Below are 22358 nucleotides of genomic sequence, written 5' to 3'. Positions count from 1 at the left end.
CTGAGCAGAAGTGGCAGGGAGCAGGGGCTCTGCATGAGCTCTGCTCCGGAGGCGGGCCTAGTAACAGAGGCCCAGGCCTGGAAGAGGGAGAAGGAAGGAAGAGGAGCGGAGAAGGCTCCAGGAACGAGGAATGAAGGGATCCCAGGGGTGCGGACGGGCGAGTCGCCACCGCACGCCCGAATCCACCTGCGTGGAGGGGTCAGGCCAAAGGGGGAGACCGGTCCCCGAACTAGTGGAGGCAGGAAACGACCCTCAGCTAGAAACCGGAGGCTCTGACATTTTATGTGGCGCAGCCCCTCGCTACACCCGCTAGGAAGGCACCACATAGGGTCAGGGAAACTGGCGCCAAGTTTACCAAGAGGAGGCCCGAGGCAGCCGGACAGAAGTGTTGGTAAGAAAGGCCAGACAAAGGACACACAAAGGGGGTCATGTGAAGTGCTCCAAAGTTATCTGGGAGTTGTCTGAGCCCCTCACCTGGTGAGCACAGTACGATGTGGGCAGCCGTTACCTGCAGACGTGGTCTGGATAATAAGAACTGTGAGTAAAGGCCCTGGACTGCATCACTGACTCCGTGTCGTTACTGCTGCTGCCCTGCACCATCACCCCCATCCTCCGCATACACTGCCCTGAGGCTATACTCCTCCCGTGGGGAGTTATGCTACGCTCTGCTGCACCCACAACACCAGCCTCAGCGGTCTGCCCTGTAGCGGCGGTTCACTCTGACCGCAATCCACGGGTGGCGTAGTCGGACATTTAAACATCAAAACCACATAAATAGTTCCGCCACTGGTTTGACCGCCCTGAGCCACGGAACCGGGTCGCCGCCACGAAGACTACAACCACCAGCATCCACCAAAAAGGGTCCGGCTCCGGGTGTCCCAAGGCCCAGGGGGTGCGTCAGAACATTTTCATCACCTTTCACAATCACCAATGGGACAAGGCAGGGATGTCCTCTGTCCCCTCTCTTATACATCCTAGTGACGGAGCACCTGCTCTCATCAATTCGCCATAACCCCAATATTAGGTGGATTGAGGTGGGAGGCACCGAGTACAAGTGCTCTCTATTTGCTGATGATGTCCTAGTATATATCACTCAATCACATATATCCATCCATGCTGTTATGGCTGAAATAGATCACTTTGTTACATGGTAAAATTTTAAAATCAATGCAGCGAAGTCTGAGGCCCTCGATGTCTCCCTCCCCAAATCCATATAGGATTCCATCCAGTCCAACTTTCCCTTTGCCTGGCCCTCACAGGGTATCAAATACTTAGGAATTCCTATTCATAGAGACCTCTCCCATCTATGTTATCTTAATTTTGGGCCCTTTATTGAACAATTCCATACAGACCACGGTTGGCAAGTTAGAACTGTAAGATTCACTACGTGTACCACTGGTGTTTTGTGGAAAAGCACATGTACACTGTGTTCCAAATTATTATGCAAAAAGTGTTTAGGAGTGATAAGGGAAGAATTTGTTTGTTTGTCAGTTAAACTCATTGATGGTGATGTGTGTCAGGGCTCTTTATATCACTGTAAGCAATTGCAGACACCTGTGCTAATTAGTTTGGCAGGTGTGTCCAATGAAAGGCAAGACTACTTAAGAAGGCTCTCTCACATTATTAAGCAGCCTACATTTTCTGCCAAAATGGGAAAGAAAAAGGATGTGTCGGCTGCTGAGAAGCAACAAATTGTGGAGTGTTTAGGTCAAGGCATGACTACAATCAACATTGTGCGATGATCAGGATGAAGTGTCTTGGCAATCAAGAAGTATGTAGCTGATTCACAGTACACACGTGTGCGTGCTGATAAGGGCAAATTGAGGACTCTTTCCTACAGGCAATTACGTCAGGTTGAAAGAGCAGCGGCAAAAAAGCCTTGTCATAGCAGCAGACAAGTTTTTGAAGCTGCTTGTGCCTCCAACGTCCCCCGAACAACAAGATGCAGGGTCCTTCAGAGGTTTGCAGCTGTGCATACGCCATCCTGTCGACCTCCTCTATCCACTTCACACAAGCAGAAACGGCTCCAGTGGGCCAAACATTACATGAAGACTGATTTCAAAACTGTTTTGTTCACGGATGAGTGCCGTGCAGCGCTCGATGGTCCAGATGGATGGAGTGGAGGATGGCTGGTTGATGGACACCCCACGCAAACACGGCAACAGCGCCAACAAGGAGGAAGTGGAGTAATGTTTTGGGCTGGAATCATGGGGAGAGAGATTGTCGGCCCCTTTAGGATCCCTGAAGGCGCTAAAGATGAACTCCATAATGTATGTGGATTTTCTCAAACAGCACTTCCTGCCATGGTTCAAGAAGAAGAACCGTGTATTTCACAGCAAGATCATTTTTCTGCATGATAATGCACCATCTCATGCTGCACATTAAACATCTGCATCTCTGGCTGATATGGGCATAAAAGGGGACAAACTTATGGTGTGACCCCCATGCTCCCCTGACCTCTACCCCATTCAGAACCTTTGGAGCATCATTAAAAGGAGTGTCTATGATGGCGGGAGGCAGTTCACATCTAAGCAACAGCTCTGGGAGGGTATTCTGTCCTCATGCAAAACAATTGAAGCAGAAACCATCCAAAACCTGACAAATTCAATGGACGAGAGAGTTCAGAAGCTCCTTTCGAACAAGGGGTCCTATGTGAAAATGTAACATCACCTAGAATAAAGTTTTGAGTTGAAAACTGTTTGATTTCAGTTTCTAACAACCTGCTAATGCTTATAATTTCAAAAATGACCATTTTTTTGGTCTTTATTAAAATGAAAAGGTTGATCGAAAAGTTTGGGGGATCTAAGAGTGTGGCAACCCAGTAGTCATGATTACTTCGAATTCTGACAATATGAGGGTCATGCTGCAGGTAGTGCAGCAAGAAGGCACTTATGTGTCTTGCGCATCTCGGAGCCCCAAAATTATTTTCCGGGCTAGATGCAGCTAAAAATTATTTTTAATTTTAAATCTGGTGGAGCTTATTATAGATGGCCTAATAGGATCAGTGCTGCACACTGCTACAAAGCCCAAATTATTTTCCAGTCAAGATACAGATAAACATGATTAGTAATTTGAAAGCTTAAAACGGTTGGTAGGGTGATTTTAACCAATCATCAAGCTTTTACTCTCCCCAGGATGACACAGGGGTAGAAAAGTCGTTTCGGATCCATGATTTGTTCATCTTTATGAACGTGAGTCTGTCTACATTATGAGTGGAGAGCCGCGTGCGCTTATCTGTCAGCACACCACCAGCAGCGCTGAACACACGTTCAGACAGAACGCTGGCTGCGGGGCATGACAAGATCTCCAAGGCGTAAGTGGCTAGCTCCGGCCATTTATCCAGATTGGAAGCCCAAAAAGAGCAAGGGTCCAGTGACACAGTCGTGGCTTCAATGTTTACTTGGAGATACTCCTGTACCATCGTCTCTAGGCGTTGACTATGTGTCAGACTTCTTGTCTCCTGTGGCCTTGCAAAGGATGGGCTAAAAAAGTGGTGAAATGATTCCGCAAAATTGATGTTACCAGCAGATACTGTGGTTCTGTTACGGTTTGAGTGCTGAACACTTGACGGTCCCACGGTTGGCAAGTTGGAACTGTGAGATTCACTACGTGCACCACTGGTATTTTGTGGAAAAGCACATGTAAGATTCTGCAACAGTCTCTGCTGATACTCCTGCATGCGTGCATCCCTTTCTATGGCAGGAATAATTTCTGCAAATTTACTTTTGTACCGGGGATCTAACAGTGTGGCAACCCAGTAGTCAGGATTATTTCTAATTCTCACAATTCGAGGGTCATGTTGCAGGTAGTGCAGCAAGAAGGCACTCATGTGTGTTGCGCATCCAGGAGCACCAAGTCCCTGTTGTGTTGGTGGCGAGGTAACAATCATGCTTCCTTCCTCTGTCCTCTCCCCCCAACCTCGCACAACAGAAATGTGATCAAGGTCTCCCTCATCTGATGAGTCTTCCATCAGTTCGTCCTCCACTTCTTCCTGGGCTCCTGCACCTTCCTCACTAGTTTGGCTGCTACCATGCGCCCTGGTAAAACCATCTCCCCCACCCTCACATGCCTGCCGCCTTGGTGCTGCCGACCTTCTGGACCTTGCAGATGTTAGCCCTTCCGCATACAACTCCTCCTCCTCTACTTCCTCCACCTCCTCTTGTGCCACCACCTGACTCCGAATTCTGTTTAACATGTGCTCCAGCATGTAAATCACCGGAATAGTCATGCTGATAATGGCATCGTCAGCACTAAACATCTTCGTCGCCATTTCAAAACTGTGCAGAAGGGTGCATAGGTCCCTGATCTGAGACCACTCCTCCAGCGTGATTTGCCCCACCTCTGAATCTCGTTGGCCCAGGCTATACGTCAGAACGTATTGCACCAGGGCTTGTCGGTGCTGCCACAGTCGCTGCAACATGTGCAGAGTTGAATTCCACTGGGTAGGCACATCGCATTTTAGCCGGTGAAGTGGCAGGCCCAACGACTTCTGTAGAGATGTAAGTCGCTGAGCTGCGGGATGCGAACGGCGGAAGTGAGCACACAGCGACCGTGCCCTCTGCAGAAGGCCATCTAGTCTGGGATAGTGGGCTAAAAATTGCTGGACAACCAGGTTCAACACGTGAGCCATACAAGGCACGTGTGTGACATTGCCCCGGCGAAGGGCCGCACCCAGGTTTGCAGCATTGTCGCACACGGCCTTCCCTGGTTTCAGGTCCAGTGGAGACAACCATTCATGAAATTGGTTCTCCAGAGCTGACCACAACTCCTCAGCTGTGTGACTCAGATTTCCCAGACATTTCAATGTAAAAACCGCCTGATGACGTTGAGCCCTATTGCCAGCATAGTAAGGAGGTGTGCAGGATCCCTTCTGCGCAGTTAGAAAGCTTGTGGCATGACCAGACAGGCTTTGGGTGCAGGTGGAAGACCGAGAGGAGGTTGAGGAGGCAGAAGCAGTGGAGGAACTTTGACATAAAGAGGATTGACGCACAACTCGTGGGGACGGCAAGACTTGGACAGCAGCCCCTTGTCCTGCTGTCACCATAGTTACCCAGTGCCCAGTCAGCGACATGTAACGCCCCTGTCCATGCCTACTCGTCCAAGTGTCTGTGGTGAAATGCACCCTGTCACACACAGAGTTTCTCAAAGAAGCGGTGATGTTGTGTGCGACATGCTGGTGGAGCGCAGGCACACCTTTCTTTGAGAAGTAGTGCCGACTGGGCATCTGGTACTGGGGCACTGCGACGGACATAAGGTCTCGAAAATCCTCTGTGTCCACCAGGCGGAAAGGCAGCATTTCTGTAGCCAAGAGCTTGCAGATGGTGAAATTCAACCTCTTAGCTTTCTCATGGCTAGGAGGAAATGGTCTTTTACTTGTCCACATCTGAGGGACCGAGGGCTGGCTATTGTGCTTAGACGGGGTTGATAAGGGTGTCCCCGGCAAACTGCCGGTCTGTGAGGAAGATGCAGGCGGACATGTTAGGTTGCCTTGATCCAAAGGTGGTGCTATCGATGTCGGACAGCGCTGAACACCAGCTGGTGTTACCACCTCCAAAGAAAATGATGACCTGCCAATCACGCTGGCTGTTGCGGGTAAAGAGGTGGCAGGTCTGCGCCCCAAAACAGGTGTGACTGCTGTCCCCCCCAGTCACAGAGGATGAAGAGGCCGCGGATGCACAAGATATGGCAGACGGTGGTTGGCCCGGCCGGCTAGGCCGCATTGTAGCACACTGAGCTTCCCACTGCAACTTATGCTTCATGTCCATGTGCCGGTTCATGCATGAAGTACTCAAACTATGTATTTTTTGGCCTCTACTTAGCTTTTGCTGACAAATGTTACAGATAACACGAGTTGGGTCATCTTTATCGATCTGAAAAAATGCCCAGGCTATGCAAGGCTTAGCACCCATGCGAGCTGAAGAGCCACCACGACTTGTGGTGAGAGGCAGAGTTGTGTTTGAGGATGCAGTTGTTGACGTGCTTCCAGTACTACGTCTCTGTCCAGGAAGGCGCAACCTGACCTCGTCGTCACTAGCATCTTCCTCCACCTCCTCTGCTGACCTCATCTCTTGGCTGACTGTGGGTTGACAGTAAGTGGGATCTCCGACCTCATCATCATCACCCTGTGCGTTATCACACCCGTCGTCCTCAGAGCCAACCTGTTCCTGCCCTGACAAAAAACTAAAGTTGTCGCTCCAATCAGGTATTTGAGTCTTATCATCGTCTTCCTCATTGTCTCCACCAACAGGAGTTACAGTTTGGGAATGAGGGTCTACATTATGGTCAGAACCTTCTGCGTCTGGTCCTGGATCCGACCCATAAAGATTCTGGGCATCAGTGCAGATCATTTCCTCGTCTGGATTCACAGAAGCGCTGGAGTCGACCTCTGATTCCCAGGCTATAGTATGAGTAAACAGCTCTGCAGACTCAACCATCTGTTCTACCTCATACTCAGACGGGCAGCTGGAGATTTGGGAGCTGTGAGGAAGCAAGTGCGATTTGGGTGACACCTTTGAGGACTGGAGTATTTGTGATGTTGAAGTTGATGTGGAGGAGAGCCCACTTAAAGGAGCACTTGATATCCGTTGAAGCACCTGCTGTTTTTGTGCCTCATCTGGAATTTGTAGCGATTGGCGTGGCCGTAAGAAAGGGATCTTATCACATTGTCCGCTAAAAGAAGTAGACATTTTAGTTTGGCTGGAAGATGGTCTTTCTTCTGCAGATGTTACTGTTGCTTTAACACCTACCCCACGGACACAACCTTTTTTCCCCTTCCCAACACTCCTATTCCCCTTTCCACCAGCAGCAGGCCTTTTTCCACTCATTTTGGTGGTTAACTAATTCACAACTCTGGAGTTGTTTGCACAAAAAAACAATGGATGGTAACCGAGCAGAGCTGAGTGGCCAAACTGTGGTATTAGGCCAAAACTATTGGCTGGGTTAGATGCAGAAAAAAATTATTTTGAATTTGCAACCTGATGGAGGTCAGTATAGATGGACTAATAGAGAAAGTCCGACACACTACTAGAAGGCCAAATATTTTTTCAGAGGTAGATGCAGAAAAAAATATATTCAGTTTGCAACCTGATGGAGGTCAGTATAGATGGACTAATACAACAAGTCCCGCACACAGCTAGAAGCCCAAATATTTTTTCAGAGGTACTGTAGATGCAGATAAAAATTATTTTTAATTTGCAACCTGATGGAGGTCAGTATAGATGGACTAATAGAGAAAGTCCGACACACTACTAGAAGGCCAAATATTTTTTCAGAGGTAGATGCAGAAAAAAATATATTCAGTTTGCAACCTGATGGAGGTCAGTATAGATGGACTAATACAACAAGTCCCACACACAGCTAGAAGCCCAAATATTTTTTCAGAGGTACTGTAGATGCAGATAAAAATTAGTTTTAATTTGCAACCTGATGGAGGTCAGTATAGATGGACTAATAGAGAAAGTCCGACACACTACTAGAAGGCCAAATATTTTTTCAGAGCTAGATGCAGAAAAAAATTATATTCAGTTTGCAACCTGATGGAGGTCAGTATAGATGGATTAATAGAACAAGACCCACACACAGCTAGAAGCCCAATATTTTTTCAGAGGTAGAAGCAGAAAAAAATATATTCAGTTTGCAACCTGATGGAGGTCAGTATAGATGGACTAATAGAACAAGTCCCACACACTGCTAGAAGCCCAAATATTTTTTCAGAGGTACTGTAGATGCAGATAAAAATTAGTTTTAATTTGCAACCTGATGGAGGTCAGTATAGATGGACTAATAGAGAAAGTCCGACACTCTACTAGAAGGCCAAATATTTTTTCAGAGGTAGATGCAGAAAAAAATATATTCAGTTTGCAACCTGATGGAGGTCAGTATAGATGGATTAATAGAACAAGACCCACACACAGCTAGAAGCCCAATATTTTTTCAGAGGTAGATGCAGAAAAAACTATATTCAGTTTGCAACCTGATGGAGGTCAGTATAGATGGACTAATAGAACAAGTCCCACACACTGCTAGAAGCCCAAATATTTTTTCAGAGGTACTGTATATGCAGATAAAAATTAGTTTTAATTTGCAACCTGATGGAGGTCAGTATAGATGGACTAATAGAGAAAGTCCGACACACTACTAGAAGGCCAAATATTTTTTCAGAGCTAGATGCAGAAAAAAATTATATTCAGTTTGCAACCTGATGGAGGTCAGTATAGATGGACTAATAGAGAAAGTCCGACACACTACTAGAAGGCCAAATATTGTTTCAGAGGTAGATGCAGAAAAAAATATATTCAGTTTGCAACCTGATGGAGGTCAGTATAGATGGATTAATAGAACAAGACCCACACACAGCTAGAAGCCCAATATTTTTTCAGAGGTAGATGCAGAAAAAACTATATTCAGTTTGCAACCTGATGGAGGTCAGTATAGATGGACTAATAGAACAAGTCCCACACACTGCTAGAAGCCCAAATATTTTTTCAGAGGTACTGTAGATGCAGATAAAAATTAGTTTTAATTTGCAACCTGATGGAGGTCAGTATAGATGGACTAATAGAGAAAGTCCGACACACTACTAGAAGGCCAAATATTTTTTCAGAGGTAGATGCAGAAAAAAATATATTCAGTTTGCAACCTGATGGAGGTCAGTATAGATGGATTAATAGAACAAGACCCACACACAGCTAGAAGCCCAATATTTTTTCAGAGGTAGATGCAGAAAAAAATATATTCAATTTGCAACCTGATGGAGGTCAGTATAGATGGACTAATAGAACAAGTCCCACACACTGCTAGAAGCCCAAATATTTTTTCAGAGGTACTGTAGATGCAGATAAAAATTAGTTTTAATTTGCAACCTGATGGAGGTCAGTATAGATGGACTAATAGAATGATGCTATGCCCAAAAGATTTTACTTCACTAGGTGCAGTAAAAAAATTGGTATTCTATACACAGGTGGTATATCTTGCAACACAGGCTACTCCACTGACTAACACACTCTGCAATAGGCCAAAAAGGATTAGCTTTGCTAGATTCAGCCAAATGCTGTGAAAAAAACTTGCACAGCACTGGCACAGACCTGCCTGGCAAAAACTGATAGGAACTCATGTAACCTAGTCCTGAAAAGGACTGCAATTACAATTAGTCTTTACTCCCACAACCGATCTATTTAAGAGCACAGACCTCCCTGATAAAAGTCGTAGGAAATGCTGTAACCTAGTCCTTAAAAGGACTGCAATCACAACTATTCCCTACTCCCAAGCTATCTGTATATTTGTGCGAAAATTGGCTTGAAATTAACAAGGTATAGCGCACACAGCAACAGCGGTGCCGTCTAACACGCAGCTGCAGCAGTGAGAATATGGTGCCGACGGGGAAAATGGCTTGGTCTTATAGGGCAAGGACATGTGACATACACTGCCAATGACACATGCCCTTGCTTGTGTGAAAAAAAGCACTTCGCTCCGTGTGTGCGCTGCTGATAGGCTGACAGATTGCACCTCCCCACTGTAAATGCGGGTAAGAGAAAAAAAAATGGAGATCTTCATTGTTCCTGCAGAGATCCATCCCCTGCCCCTCCCCCCACCCCGCTGTACACTCAAACTGCGTATTAACATTAATTTTCATCATTACTGAGAAAAAATCCAGTTATGATTTTGGTGCACGAACAGTTATCGAACATAACCTCGAACAGCCGAATTTTTCTCAAATTGTTCGTGTTCGCCGAACGGCTCGAACACCGCCCAAAACAGCTCGAATTTGAGATTGGCGAACAGTTCGAGTAGAACAACGCTCATCTCTATTCATAACTAGCACAGTGATAATACTCAAGGAGTGGTAACAAATAGTTGAACATCAAAATGGAAGAGTATTTGAAGCGGGGTACCACAGCGGTCTGTCTTGGCCCCAGGGTTGTTCAACATTTTTATAAATTATCTAGATAAGGGAACCGAAAGTAAACTTATCAAATTTGCAGACGATGCAAAGCTAAGAGGAATAGCTAACACTGGAGAAAAGAGAAGACTAAAAGGATTCATAAGGATCTAGGTAAGCTTGAACAATGGGCAGTGACTAATAGAATGGTATTTAACAAGAAAAAATGCAAGATTCTACATCTGGGCAAGAATAACAAAAATGACATCTACAGAATGGGAGTAATAGAACTAAGCAACAGCACATGTGAAAAAGACTTGAGTATGCTAATAGATCTCAGAATGCACATGAGTCAACAGTGTGATGCAGCAGCAAAAAAAGGCAAATACTGTTCTGGGATGTATTAAGAGAATCATAAAGTCTACATCACGTGAAGTAATTATCCCCCTCTACTCCTCCTTGGTCAAACCTCATCTGGAATATTGTGTCCAGTTCTGGGCACCTCATTTTAAAAAAAGACATTGAAAAACTAGAGTAAGTTCAGAGAAGAGCTACCAGGATGGTGAGCGGACTGCACATTATGTCCTACGAGGAACGGTTAAAGGATCTGGGAATGTTTAGCTTGCAAAAAAGAAGGCTTAGAGGAGACTTAATAGCTGTCTACAAATATCTGAAGGGCTGTCACAGTATAGATTGATCATCCTTATTCTCATTTGCATATGGAAACACAAGAAGCAATGGAATGAAACTGAAAAGGAGAAGATGCAGATTAGATATTAGAGAAAATTTTTCTACAGTGAGGATGATCAATGAGTGGAACAGACTGCCCCGAAAGGTGATGAGTTCTCCGTCAATGGAAGTCTTCAAACAGAGGCTGGACAGACATCTGTCTGAGATGGTTTAGTGAAACCTGCATTGAGCAGGGGATTCAACACGATGACCCTGGAGGTCCCTTCCAACTCTACCATTCTATGATATTAGGAGAAATTTGGTGCTAAATAGCGGGTAGAGTGAAAGGTCTGTGTGAGATGCTTATTGAAGTTGCCTTTCTTTTGTAACTTGGGGACTGGTGTTATCCAAATTCGGACACATTATGGTAGTGTGTGTGTGTTTTTTTTTTTTATTTGTTTTTTTACTGTTTTTGCAATTAAATTGCAAATTGACTTCTAAAGTCCAAAAATCTGGCAATTAATAACAAGTGGTAGTATTCTATTAACTGAGATGGCTTTATCTTCCTAGAACTAAAACTGTACATACGATCTTTGGTACAAAGCTGCAGTGATTTACAGAAACTATTGTGTCATCGTGAAAAAAACTATTGCAGTATTATGTTGAAACAATGCTATTAGATCTTACTCCTATATCTGTTTAGCTGTGTTTCAATTGTTTTCTACTGATTTTGACTGGGCCTTATTCTTAGGAGACAACACAGCAATCTCGCTTGTGGTTGTTGCAGCAAATTCCTTTTTGGGGAAACTTCAAATACACAGAATGTGGACCACGGGGCCATGTCTGACTCATCAGTCTCAGTTTCACTCTAGAACGTCTCGTCATTAGTCTGCATTGGTGGATCCTATGCAACTGCCACAATGCTCTCTGCACATATGTCAACTGCTTTTTGTTCAGCTCTTCCAATGCTCGCACGAAGACTTCCCATGAAAACCAACTATCTGTTCAGTGTGAGCATCAAGCCCTGGAGAGTAGTGCTTAGTAATACAGCTGTGTAGGATAGGGCCCTGACATGTGAGAAGTGACCTCTTGATATTTTGTATATCCTGTGTAGTTCAACAATGTTAAAGAGTAACCATCGTTCTATTACTTTATGAAATAAAAATTCAAACACATCAACATAAACATCTTTGCAATATATATTATCAGTAGTGTTGAGCCACCCCCGTAGTGTTCGGGTTCGGTTCGGTTCGTCGAACACCGGGATGTTCGAGGAACTGTTCGTCGAACACCTTAGAACACCGTCGAACACCGTTAAAACCAATGGCAGGCAAACAAAAACACATAGGAACACATAGAAAACACCTTCAAAGGTGTCCAAAAGCTGACAATCTGCTCAGAAGACGCTTTCTTTAAAAAAGCCAGCCGGTAATTCAGCAGCGGCATACACCGGTACCCGACAATTTAGACATGAAGGAATAGAGCATCACACATAGATTAGATAGATAGAAACATGTCAGCCACATATATACGAAGTACAGTGACAGTGTTGCTTACTGTACTTGTCATTTAGTGTAAAGGATTTATTAAAAAATATAATAGTGTTTTCGTGCACCGTCTCTTTAAAAAAGCCGGCCGGCAATTCAGCAGCGGTACCCGACAATTTATAACAGACAGAATAGAGCTTCACACATAGATTAGATAGATAGAAACATGTCAGTCACATATATATGAAGTACTGTGACAGTGTTGCTTACTGTACTTGTCATTTACTGCAAAGGATTTATTAAAAAAAATAATAGTGTTTTCATGCACCGTCTCTTTAAAAAAGCCGGCCGGCAATTCAGCATCTGTACCCGACAATTTATAACAGACAGAATAGAGCTTCACACATAGATTAGATAGATAGAAACATGTCAGTCACATATATAATAAGTACAGTGATAGTGTTGGTTACTGTACTTGTCATTTAGTATTAAAATAAAGGATTTATTATTAAAAAAAATTGGCGTGGTGTTCCCCGTAATTTTAGTCTCTAGCGGAGGTTAAGCAGACAGCTGGGGCAGATGTTTGAAGCCTGGGAAGGGGGTAATACCCACGGAGCTTCCCAGGCTACTAATATCAGCCCCCAGCTGAATACCTAGCCTTTACTAGCTATTAAAATGGAGGACCCCCCCAAAAAAAATGACGTGGGGTCCCCCCTAATTTAATAGCTAGCAAAGGCTAGGCAGACAGCTGGGGGCTGATATTAATAGCCCAGGAAGGGAGCCATGAATATTGGCCCCCTCCCAGGCTAGAAACACCAGCCGTCAGCCGCCCCAGAAATGGCGCATCCATAGGATGCGCCAATTCTGGCACTTAGCCTCGCTCTTCCACGCTGCCCTGGTGCGGTGGCAGGGGGTAATAGGGTTGGGGTTGATGTCAGCTTATAATGCCAGCTGACATCAAGCCCAGGTTAGTAATGGAGAGGCGTCTATAAGACACCCCCATTACTAACCCCATAGTCAAAGTTAAAAAAAAAACACAAACACCCAGAATAAAGTCCTTTAATTGAAATAAAGACACAATTCTTTATTGTTCTAAATTAAACCATACTTACCATCACGCCCATTCCAGCTGAAGCCAACGATCTCCTGCAATAAAAGAAAAATAATAAAGCAACCTCATCCTTACCTTTCCATGGTTCCCAGGACAGCTTCAGCTCTGCTACATCGAGATGACAGGCTGGACCGCAGCAGAACGCTGCCATCCAGCCTGTCATCCCGCAGACACTGAGAAGCGCAGGCATGCTTGCGCTCCTCAGTGTCTGACTGTGACGGCATCCAGATGAGCCGACAATGAACTCGGCTCACCTCATGTACGTCACTGACAGCGTGGGAAAATTCTCCTGCACTCAGCGCTTCAGCGTGAGAATTTTCCCACGCTGTCAGTGACGTGCATGAGGTGAGCCGAGTTCATTGGACATGACCTCGGCTCATCTGGATGCCGTCACAGCCAGACACTGAGTAGCGCAAGCAAGCCTGCGCTTCTCAGTGTCTGCGGGATGACAGGCTGGATGGCAGCGTTCTGCTGCGGTCCAGCCTGTCATCTCGATGTAGCAGAGCTGAAGCTGTCGTGGGAGCCATGGAAAGGTAAGGATGATGTTGCTTTATTATTTTACTTTTATTGCAGGAGATCATTGGCTTCAGCTGGAATGGGCGTGGCGGTAAGTATGGTTTAATTTAGAACAATAAAGAATTGTGTGTTTATTTCAATTAAAGGACTTTTTTCTGGGTGTTTGTGTTTTTTTTAAATACTTTACTAGAAATTCATGGTGGTCATGTCTAATATTGGCGTGACCCCATGAATTTCGGGCTTAGGGCCAGCTGATAATGCCAAGCTGGCCTTAACCCCTTTATTACCCAGTGAGCCACCGCACCAGGGCCCTGGATGAGTTGGGTACAGCGCCAGAAGATGGCGCTTCTATGAACGCGCCATTTTCCGGGGCGGCTGCGGACTGCAATTTGCAGCGGGTGGGGCCCAGAAAGCTTGGGCCTCCCTGCGCTGCAGATTCCAGCCCCCAGCTGCCTAGTTGTACCTGGCTGGACACAAAAATAGGGCGAAGCTCCACGTATTTTTTTTTTAAATTCATGAAATTCATGGAATAATTAAGAAAAAAAGGGCTTCCCTATATTGTTGTGTCCGGCTAGGTACAAATAGGCAGCTGGTGGTTGGGAGCAGCCCGTTCCTGCCTGCTGTACCTGACTGGACACAAATATAGGGCGAAGCCCCACATCAATTTTTTTTCATTATTTCATGAATTTCCTGAAATAATTTAAAAAAAATTGACGTGGGGCTTCGCCCTATATTTGTGTCCAGTCAGGTACAGCAGGCAGGAACGGGCTGCCCCCAACCACCAGCTGCCTATTTGTACCTGGCCAGACACAACAATATAGGGAAGCCCTTTTTTAAAAAAATTATTTCATGAAATAATTAAAAAAAAATTGACGTGGGGCTTCGCACTATATTTGTGTCCAGCCAGGTACAGCAGGCAGGGACGGGCTGCCCCCAACCACCAGCTGCCTATTTGTACCTGGTTGGACACAACAATATAGGGAAGCCCTTTTTTTCTTAATTATTCCATGAATTTCATGAAATAATTTAAAAAAAAATTGCGTGGGGCTTCGCCCTATTTTTGTGCCCAGCCAGGTACAACTAGGCAGCTGGGAGCTGGAATCCGCAGCGCAGGGAGGCCCAAGCTTTCTGGGCCCCACCCGCTGCAAATTGCAGTCCGCAGCCGCCCCAGAAAATGGCGCGTTCATAGAAGCGCCATCTTCTGGCGCCGTACCCAACTCATCCAGGGCCCTGGTGCGGTGGCTCACTGGGTAATAAAGGGGTTAAGGCCAGCTTGGCATTATCAGCTGGCCCTAAGCCCGAAATTCATGGGGTCACGCCAATATTAGACATGACCACCATGAATTTCTAGTAAAGTATTTAAAAAAACACAACACCCAGAATAAAGTCCTTAAATTGAAATAAACACACAATTCTTTATTGTTCTAAATTAAACCATACTTACCGTCACGCCCATTCCAGCTGAAGCCAATGTCTTCTGCAATAAAAGTAAAATAATTAAGCAACCTCATCCTTACCTTTCCATGGTTCCCAAGACAGCTTCAGCTCTGCTACATCGAGATGACAGGCTGGACCGCAGCAGAACGCTGCCATCCAGCCTGTCATCCCGCGGACACTCAGAAGCGCAGGCATGCTTGCGCTCCTCAGTGTCTCGCTGTGACGGCATAAAGATGAGACAAGCTCATGTCCAATGAACTCGGCGCACCTCATGCACGTCACTGACAGCGTGGGAGAATTCTCCTGCACTCAGCACTAGAGATGAGCGTTGTTCTACTCGAACTGTTCGCCAATCTCAAATTCGAGCTGTTTTGGGCGGTGTTCGAGCCGGTCGGCGAACACGAACAATTTGAGAAAAATTCGGCTGTTCGAGGTTATGTTCGATAACTGTTCGTGCACCAAAATCATAACTGGATTTTTTCTCAGTAATGATGAAAATTAATGTTAATACGCAGTTTGAGTGTACAGCGGGGCGGGGGGAGGGGCAGGGGATGGATCTCTGCAGGAACCATAAAGATCTCCATTTTTTTTTTCTCTTTCCCGCATTTGCAGTGGGGAGGTGCAATCTGTCAGCCTATCAGCAGCGCACACACGGAGCGAAGTGCTTTTTTTCACACAAGCAAGGGCATGTGTGATTGGCAATGTATGTCACATGTCCTTGCCCTATAAGACCAAGCCATTTTCCCCGTCGCCACCATTTTCTCACTGCTGCAGCTGCGTGTTAGACGGCACCGCTGTTGCTGTGTGCGCTATACCTTGTTAATTTCAAGCCAATTTTCGCAAAAATATACAGATAGCTTGGGAGTAGGGAATAGTTGTGATTGCAGTCCTTTTAAGGACTAGGTTACAGCATTTCCTACGACTTTTATCAGGCAGGTCTGTGCTCTTAAATAGATAGGTTGTGGGAGTAAAGACTAATTGTAATTGGAGTCCTTTTCAGGACTAGGTTACATCAGTTCCTATCAGTTTTTGCCAGGCAGGTCTGTGCCAGTGCTGTGCAAGTTTTTTTCACAGCATTTGGCTGAATCTAGCAAAGCTAATCCTTTTTGGCCTATTGCAGAGTGTGTTAGTCAGTGGAGTAGCCTATCTGTGTTGCAAGATATACCACCTGTGTATAGAATACCAATTTTTTTACTGCACCTAGTGAAGTAAAATCTTTTGGGCATAGCATCATTCTATTAGTCCATCTATACTGACCTCCATCAGGTTGCAAACTGAATATAATTTTTTTCTGCATCTAGCTCTGAAAAAATATTTGGGCTTCTAGCAGTGTGTGGGACTTGGTCTATTAGTCCATCTATACTGACCTCCATCAGGTTGCAAATTAAAAATAATTTTTTTCTTCATTTAGCTCTGAAAAAATATTTGGGCTTCTAGCAGTGTGTGGGACTTGGTCTATTAGTCCATCTATACTGACCTCCATCAGGTTGCAAATTAAAAATAATTTTTTTCTGCATCTAGCTCTGAAAAAATATTTGGGCTTCTAGCAGTGTGTGGGACTTGGTCTATTAGTCCATCTATACTGACCTCCATCAGGTTGCAAATTGAATAAAAAAAATTTCTGCATCTAGCGCTGAAAAAATATTTGGGCTTCTAGCGGTGTGTGGGACTTGGTCTATTAGTCCATCTATACTGACCTCCATCAGGTTGCAAATTAAAAATAATTTTTTTCTGCATCTAGCTCTGAAAAAATATTTGGGCTTCTAGCAGTGTGTGGGACTTGGTCTATTAGTCCATCTATACTGACCTCCATCAGGTTGCAAATTAAAAATAATTTTTTTCTTCATTTAGCTCTGAAAAAATATTTGGGCTTCTAGCAGTGTGTGGGACTTGTTCTATTAGTCCTTCTATACTGACGTCCAGCAGGTTGCAAATTGAATATAATTTTTTTCTGCATCTAGCTCTGAAAAAATATTTGGGCTTCTAGCGGTGTGTGGGACTTTTTCTATTAGTCCATCTATACTGACCTCCATCAGGTTGCAAATTAAAAATAATTTTTTTCTGCATCTAGCTCTGAAAAAATATTTGGGCTTCTAGCAGTGTGTGGGACTTGGTCTATTAGTCCATCTATACTGACCTCCATCAGGTTGCAAATTAAAAATAATTTTTTTCTGCATCTAGCTCTGAAAAAATATTTGGGCTTCTAGCAGTGTGTGGGACTTGGTCTATTAGTCCATCTATACTGACCTCCATCAGGTTGCAAATTGAATAAAAAAAATTTCTGCATCTAGCTCTGAAAAAATATTTGGGCTTCTAGCGGTGTGTGGGACTTGGTCTATTAGTCCATCTATACTGACCTCCATCAGGTTGCAAATTAAAAATAATTTTTTTCTGCATCTAACCCAGCCAATAGTTTTGGCCTAATACCACAGTTTGGCCACTCAGCTCTGCTCGGTTACCATCCATTGTTTTTTTGTGCAAACAACTCCAGAGTTGTGAATTAGTTAACCACCAAAATGAGTGGAAAAAGGCCTGCTGCTGGTGGAAAGGGGAATAGGCGTGTTGGGAAGGGGAAAAAAGGTTGTGTCCGTGGGGTAGGTGCAGAAGAAAGACCATCTTCCAGCCAAACTAAAATGTCTACTTCTTTTAGCGGACAATGTGATAAGATCCCTTTCTTACGGCCACGCCAATCGCTACAAATTCCAGATGAGGCACAAAAACAGCAGGTGCTTCAACGGATATCAAGTGCTCCTTTAAGTGGGCTCTCCTCCACATCAACTTCAACATCACAAATACTCCAGTCCTCAAAGGTGTCACCCAAATCGCACTTGCTTCCTCACAGCTCCCAAATCTCCAGCTGCCCGTCTGAGTATGAGGTAGAACAGATGGTTGAGTCTGCAGAGCTGTTTACTCATACTATAGCCTGGGAATCAGAGGTCGACTCCAGCGCTTCTGTGAATCCAGACGAGGAAATGATCTGCACTGATGCCCAGAATCTTTATGAGTCGGATCCAGGACCAGACGCAGAAGGTTCTGACCATAATGTAGACCCTCATTCCCAAACTGTAACTCCTGTTGGTGGAGACAATGAGGAAGACGATGATAAGACTCAAATACCTGATTGGAGCGACAACTTTAGTTTTTTGTCAGGGCAGGAACAGGTTGGCTCTGAGGACGACGGGTGTGATAACGCACAGGGTGATGATGATGAGGTCGGAGATCCCACTTACTGTCAACCCACAGTCAGCCAAGAGATGAGGTCAGCAGAGGAGGTGGAGGAAGATGCTAGTGACGACGAGGTCAGGTTGCGCCTTCCTGGACAGAGACGTAGTACTGGAAGCACGTCAACAACTGCATCCTCAAACACAACTCTGCCTCTCACCACAAGTCGTGGTGGCTCTTCAGGTCGCATGGGTGCTAAGCCTTGCATAGCCTGGGCATTTTTTCAGATCGATAAAGATGACCCAACTCGTGTTATCTGTAACATTTGTCAGCAAAAGCTAAGTAGAGGCCAAAAAATACCTAGTTTGAGTACTTCATGCATGAACCGGCACATGGACATGAAACATAAGTTGCAGTGGGAAGCTCAGTGTGCTACAATGCGGTCTAGCCGGCCGGGCCAACCACCGTCTGCCATATCTTGTGCATCCGCGGCCTCTTCATCCTCTGTGACTGGGGGGACAGCAGTCACACCTGTTTTGGGGCGCAGACCTGCCACCTCTTTACCCGCAACAGCCAGCGTGATTGGCAGGTCATCATTTTCTTTGGAGGTGGTAACACCAGCTGGTCTTGAGCGCTGTCCGACATCGATAGCACCACCTTTGGATCAAGGCAACCTAACATGTCCGCCTGCATCTTCCTCACAGACCGGCAGTTTGCCGGGGACACCCTTATCAACCCCGTCTAAGCACAATAGCCAGCCCTCGGTCCCTCAGATGTGGACAAGTAAAAGACCATTTCCTCCTAGCCATGAGAAAGCTAAGAGGTTGAATTTCACCATCTGCAAGCTCTTGGCTACAGAAATGCTGCCTTTCCGCCTGGTGGACACAGAGGATTTTCGAGACCTTATGTCCGTCGCAGTGCCCCAGTACCAGATGCCCAGTCGGCACTACTTCTCAAAGAAAGGTGTGCCTGCGCTCCACCAGCATGTCGCACACAACATCACCGCTTCTTTGAGAAACTCTGTGTGTGACAGGGTGCATTTCACCACAGACACTTGGACGAGTAGGCATGGACAGGGGCGTTACATGTCGCTGACTGGGCACTGGGTAACTATGGTGACAGCAGGACAAGGGGCTGCTGTCCATGTCTTGCCGTCCCCACGAGTTGTGCGTCAATCCTCTTTATGTCATTTTTCCTCCACTGCTTCTGCCTCCTCAACCTCCTCTCGGTCTTCCACCTGCACCCAAAGCCTGTCTGGTCATGCCACAAGCTTTCTAACTGCGCAGAAGGGATCCTGCACACCTCCTTACTATGCTGGCAGTAGGGCTCAACGTCATCAGGCGGTTTTTACATTGAAATGTCTGGGAAATGTGAGTCACACAGCTGAGGAGTTGTGGTCAGCTCTGGAGAACCAATTTCATGAATGGTTGTCTCCACTGGACCTGAAACCAGGGAAGGCCGTGTGCGACAATGCTGCAAACCTGGGTGCGGCCCTTCGCCGGGGCAATGTCACACACGTGCCTTGTATGGCTCACGTGTTGAACCTGGTTGTCCAGCAATTTTTAGCCCACTATCCCAGACTAGATGGCCTTCTGCAGAGGGCACGGTCGCTGTGTGCTCACTTCCGCCGTTCGCATCCCGCAGCTCAGCGACTTACATCTCTACAGAAGTCGTTGGGCCTGCCACTTCACCGGCTAAAATGCGATGTGCCTACCCGGTGGAATTCAACTCTGCACATGTTGCAGCGACTGTGGCAGCACCGACAAGCCCTGGTGCAATACGTTCTGACGTATAGCCTGGGCCAACGAGATTCAGAGGTGGGGCAAATCACGCTGGAGGAGTGGTCTCAGATCAGGGACCTATGCACCCTTCTGCACAGTTTTGAAATGGCGACGAAGATGTTTAGTGCTGACGATGCCATTATCAGCATGACTATTCCGGTGATTTACATGCTGGAGCACATGTTAAACAGAATTCGGAGTCAGGTGGTGGCACAAGAGGAGGTGGAGGAAGTAGAGGAGGAGGAGTTGTATGCGGAAGGGCTAACATCTGCAAGGTCCAGACGGTCGGCAGCACCAGGGCGGCAGGCATGTGAGGGTGGGGGAGATGATTTTACCAGGGCGCATGGTAGCAGCCAAACTAGTGAGGAAGGTGCAGGAGCCCAGGAAGAAGTGGAGGACGAACTGATGGAAGACTCATCAGATGAGGGAGACCTTGATCACATTTCTGTTGTGCGAGGTTGGGGGGAGAGGACAGAGGAAGGAAGCATGATTGTTACCTCGCCACCAACACAACAGGGACTTGGTGCTCCTGGATGCGCAACACACATGAGTGCCTTCTTGCTGCACTACCTGCAACATGACCCTCGAATTGTGAGAATTAGAAATAATCCTGACTACTGGGTTGCCACACTGTTAGATCCCCGGTACAAAAGTAAATTTGCAGAAATTATTCCTGCCATAGAAAGGGATGCACGCATGCAGGAGTATCAGCAGAGACTGTTGCAGAATCTTACATGTGCTTTTCCACAAAATACCAGTGGTGCACGTAGTGAATCTCACAGTTCCAACTTGCCAACCGTGGTCTGTATGGAATTGTTCAATAAAGGGCCCAAAATTAAGATAACATAGATGGGAGAGGTCTCTATGAATAGGAATTCCTAAGTATTTGATACCCTGTGAGGGCCAGGCAAAGGGAAAGTTGGACTGGATGGAATCCTATATGGATTTAGGGAGGGAGACATCGAGGGCCTCAGACTTCGCTGCATTGATTTTAAAATTTTACCATGTAACAAAGTGATCTATTTCAGCCATAACAGCAGGGATGGATATATGTGATTGAGTGATATATACTAGGACATCATCAGCAAATAGAGAGCACTTGTACTCGGTGCCTCCCACCTCAATCCACCTAATATTGGGGTTATGGCGAATTGATGAGAGCAGGTGCTCCGTCACTAGGATGTATAAGAGAGGGGACAGAGGACATCCCTGCCTTGTCCCATTGGTGATTGTGAAAGGTGATGAAAATGTTCTGACGCACCCCCTGGGCCTTGGGACACCCGGAGCCGGACCCTTTTTGGTGGATGCTGGTGGTTGTAGTCTTCGTGGCGGCGATCCGGTTCCGTGGCTCAGGGCGGTCAAACCAGTGGCGGAACTATTTATGTGGTTTTGATGTTTAAATGTCCGACTACGCCACCCGTGGATTGCGGTCAGAGTGAACCGCCGCTACAGGGCAGACCGCTAAGGCTGGTGTTGTGGGTGCAGCAGAGCGTAGCATAACTCCCCACGGGAGGAGTATAGCCTCAGGGCAGTGTATGCGGAGGATGGGGGTGATGGTGCAGGGCAGCAGCAGTAACGACACGGAGTCAGTGATGCAGTTCAGGGCCTTTACTCACAGTTCTTATTATCCAGACCACGTCTGCAGGTAACGGCTGCCCACGTCGTACTGTGCTCACCAGGTGAGGGGCTCAGACAACTCCCAGATAACTTTGGAGCGCTTCACAGGACCCCCTTTGTGTGTCCTTTGTCTGGCCTTTCTTACCAACACTTCTGTCCGGCTGCCTCGGGCCTCCTCTTGGTAAACTTGGCGCCAGTTTCCCTGACCCTATGTGGTGCCTTCCTAGCGGGTGGAGCAAGGGGCTGCGCCACATAAAATGTCAGAACCTCCGGTTTCTAGCTGAGGGTCGTTTCCTGCCTCCACTAGTTCGGGGACCGGTCTCCCCCTTTGGCCTGACCCCTCCACGCAGGTGGATTCGGGCGTACGGTGGCGACTCGCCCGTCCGCACCCCTGGGATCCCTTCATTCCTCGTTCCTGGAGCCTTCTCCGCTCCTCTTCCTTCCTTCTCCCTCTTGCAAGCCTGGGCCTCTGTTACTAGGCCCGCCTCCGGAGCAGAGCTCATGCAGAGCCCCTGCTCCCTGCCACTTCTGCTCAGACTTCTCTGCACTGAACTAAGATGGTGCCCACCTTTTATACTCCCTTCTCAATGCACCCAGGAACTGCTTCCTCCCTGCTCCTGCACTGCAGGGTTCCCCTTCCTCAGTGTTCCCTCCCCCCACTCCAGCCAGGGACAGGGACTGTCGTGCCCATCTCAGGGGCA

The sequence above is a fragment of the Phyllobates terribilis genome, unplaced genomic scaffold (assembly GCF_046119375.1).
Source record: "Phyllobates terribilis strain yellow unplaced genomic scaffold, ASM4611937v1 Scaffold_3__8_contigs__length_932513732, whole genome shotgun sequence".
Lineage (NCBI taxonomy): Eukaryota > Metazoa > Chordata > Amphibia > Anura > Dendrobatidae > Phyllobates > Phyllobates terribilis.
This window is presented reverse-complemented; position numbering follows the sequence as displayed.